Genomic DNA, 3,859 nt, shown 5'->3' on the forward strand with positions numbered 1-3,859 from the left:
CTCCCCCCTCACCTCCTCCAGACTTACTCTCCCCCCTCACCTCCTCCAGACTTCCTGTCCCCCTCACCTCCTCCAGACTTACTCTCCCCCCTCACCTCCTCCAGACTTCCTGTCCCCCTCACCTCCTCCAGACTTACTGTCCCCCCTCACCTCCTCCAGACTTCCTGTCCCCCTCACCTCCTCCAGACTTACTCTCCCCCCTCACCTCCTCCAGACTTACTCTCCCCCCTCACCTCCTCCAGACTTACTCTCCCCCCTCACCTCCTCCAGACTTCCTGTTCCCTCACCTCCTCCAGACTTCCTGTCCCCCCTCACCTCCTCCAGACTTACTGTTCCCTCACCTCCTCCAGACTTCCTGTTCCCTCACCTCCTCCAGACTTACTGTTCCCTCACCTCCTCCAGACTTACTCTCCCCCCTCACCTCCTCCAGACTTACTCTCCCCCCTCACCTCCTCCAGACTTACTCTCCCCCCTCACCTCCTCCAACTTACTGTCCCCCTCACCTCCTCCAGACTTCCTGTCCCCCCTCACCTCCTCCAGACTTCCTGTCCCCCCTCACCTCCTCCAGACTTACTCTCCCCCCTCACCTCCTCCAGACTTCCTGTCCCCCCTCACCTCCTCCAGACTTACTGTTCCCTCACCTCCTCCAGACTTACTCTCCCCCCTCACCTCCTCCAGACTTACTCTCCCCCCTCACCTCCTCCAGACTTACTGTTCCCTCACCTCCTCCAGACTTACTCTCCCCCCTCACCTCCTCCAGACTTACTCTCCCCCCTCACCTCCTCCAGACTTACTGTTCCCTCACCTCCTCCAGACTTACTCTCCCCCCTCACCTCCTCCAGACTTACTCTCCCCCCTCACCTCCTCCAGACTTACTCTCCCCCCTCACCTCCTCCAGACTTACTGTTCCCTCACCTCCTCCAGACTTACTCTCCCCCCTCACCTCCTCCAGACTTACTCTCCCCCCTCACCTCCTCCAGACTTACTCTCCCCCCTCACCTCCTCCAGACTTACTCTCCCCCCTCACCTCCTCCAACTTACTGTCCCCCCTCACCTCCTCCAGACTTACTGTTCCTTCACCTCCTCCAGACTTACTGTTCCCTCACCTCCTCCAGACTTACTCTCCCCCCTCACCTCCTCCAGACTTACTCTCCCCCCTCACCTCCTCCAGACTTACTGTTCCCTCACCTCCTCCAGACTTACTCTCCCCCCTCACCTCCTCCAGACTTACTCTCCCCCCTCACCTCCTCCAGACTTACTGTTCCCTCACCTCCTCCAGACTTACTCTCCCCCCTCACCTCCTCCAGACTTACTCTCCCCCCTCACCTCCTCCAGACTTACTCTCCCCCCTCACCTCCTCCAGACTTACTGTTCCCTCACCTCCTCCAGACTTACTCTCCCCCCTCACCTCCTCCAGACTTACTCTCCCCCCTCACCTCCTCCAGACTTACTCTCCCCCCTCACCTCCTCCAGACTTACTCTCCCCCCTCACCTCCTCCAACTTACTGTCCCCCCTCACCTCCTCCAGACTTACTGTTCCTTCACCTCCTCCAGACTTACTCTCCCCCCTCACGTCCTCCAGACTTACTCTCCCCCCTCACCTCCTCCAACTTACTGTCCCCCCTCACCTCCTCCAGACTTACTGTTCCTTCACCTCCTCCAGACTTACTCTCCCCCCTCACCTCCTCCAGACTTACTGTCCCCCCTCACCTCCTCCAGACTTACTGTCCCCCTCACCTCCTCCAGACTTACTGTCCCCCCTCACCTCCTCCAGACTTACTCTCCCCCCTCACCTCCTCCAGACTTACTCTCTCCCCTCACCTCCTCCAGACTTCCTTCCCCTCACCTCCTCCAGACTTCCTGTCCCCTCACCTCCTCCAGACTTACTGTCCCCCTCACCTCCTCCAGACTTACTGTCCCCCTCGCCTCCTCCAGTCTGTCCCATCTTCCAATGCGGGAAGAGAAACCTCCCTCCGGATTCAGTCTCACAGAGTGTTTACAGATCCCAATTAGGACCAGAAGCAGGAAGCAGTCTTAAGAAAAAAATATTTGAACTTATTCTGGTAAAGTTGGCTGTGTCATGGCAGGAATGTCACCGAATAGAGCAGCATTGTTTGAGGAAGGTGAGTCTCCCCGAATCCTGAGAAGCTGCCCCCATGTTAGCACCTCCATCTTGGAGGAGGCAGGGCTTCTCCCCACCTCGTGTGGCAATGGTTGCGGAGTCGGGCCCACAAGGAGGGGGGAGCGGGGGATGGAACAGTGCGGACGGCCGGAGAGGAGTGAGATTGTCGGTCTCAGGTCCCCGTCTCTGTGACTTCCACTCAGCAGCCGAGGCACAGCCCACGCTACAGCACGTGGGGCGCCCGGAGGCCTGACCTGGCTCAGCCCGCATGTCGGGGGCGTGACTAAAGCGCCCTCTGTGTGCTGGGACCCAGACACCAATGTGCTTGCACCGAGGCTGCGAGGCCTGCACGCCAGGCCGGCCCCGGGCTCCTGAGTCCATGTCTCCTGCCCACGTCATCATGTCAAAGGGGCCGCGATGCCATCCCCACCATCGAGGTCATAGCTCCTCCCGGACAGAGGAAAACACTTTGACAGGTTAGAAGTGCTGCCACACGAATGAAAGGGAGTGTTCTCACCACGACAAAGCCTAACTCTGAATAGGATTCTGTAGGCATTTAAGCGTAACTATGTCCTGTGTTCCCCTGAGAGCCAGCTGTGCGGACTTCAGTAAGTCAGCAAGAGCATGGCCACACCTGGGAGCCTGCCGTGCAGCGCAGAGCCAGACGCTCCCATCCGGCAGGTGCGGGGTCCGCGGGAATCTGTGTTTGAAGCGGACACCTCGGCAGAGTCGGGGGCAGACAGGTGAGCAGGCCACCCTGGGGGAGCACTTTGTTTTTGAAAAAGAAGACATTTCTCCTTCCCTCCCCTGACCTTGCCCACACCCTGGGGCTGAGGACGAGAGGGCATGTGCCTTCACTAATAGCTCAGTAGCACCGTGAAGGACTGGCAGGAACAAAGCAGAATGGGGCGGGGGGAGGGGGACTGTGGGTGGGTTTGGTTTCCCTTTAATGATGACAAAAATGCATGTCCACTCTGAGCAGATGACAAATTGACCCAGAAAACGTGCACAAGTGTTCTTCGCTAGGCGGCAGGGTCAAAGTCAACAACCTAAGAGAAAATATACCTCCATTTAGTTCGGAAGGACTTCGGTTGCAGGCTCTGCCCGAGGAGGCGGGTGTGGGCTGCACTCTGCGGAAGGGCCCGGCTCGTCCATCCAGCTCTCACCCAGTTGTGCCCAAGAGGACGGTCAGGGAGAGCGCTCTGTGGTGGAGCTTGTTTTGACACCTGCGGGATTTTTAATGATCATGGTTTGAGAAGATCATGATGATGTTTATAAAGATCGTCAATGAAATAGCTTGCATGTGACGTTGGGATGATAAAATAAAGAAATGCTCATAGAGGGAATCCCTCTTCACCAGCTGTTGCTGACTCTAGCATGAAGTGGGAACAAAGAATGAAGCGAGGAAGAAACTTCTAGAAAGACAGATGATGCCTAGCGACCTGGGAGTAACTTTTCACCAATGTCAGACTCACTGTCTTACAACTTTCCAGTTGCTGAAACTTTCATTTGCTAAAATGAGCAAAAACATGGACAAAAATGGCCTCTGGGAAATCAATATAGAGAACTCATGACCTATTTAATCAACTCAGAAGAAACTTCACAATTCTTTACACACAGCTCTAATGTACACACATGTGTATGGGTGTGTGTGTGTGTGTGTGTTTATGGGTTTCCTGTGCCCACAGTAAACAATGGAAATTAGAAAATTAGGGTAGAGGAGTTTCTGAGGATAGG

The sequence above is a fragment of the Myotis nattereri genome, assembly GCF_964212035.1.
Source record: "Myotis nattereri genome assembly, chromosome: 17".
Taxonomy (NCBI): Eukaryota; Metazoa; Chordata; class Mammalia; order Chiroptera; family Vespertilionidae; genus Myotis; species Myotis nattereri.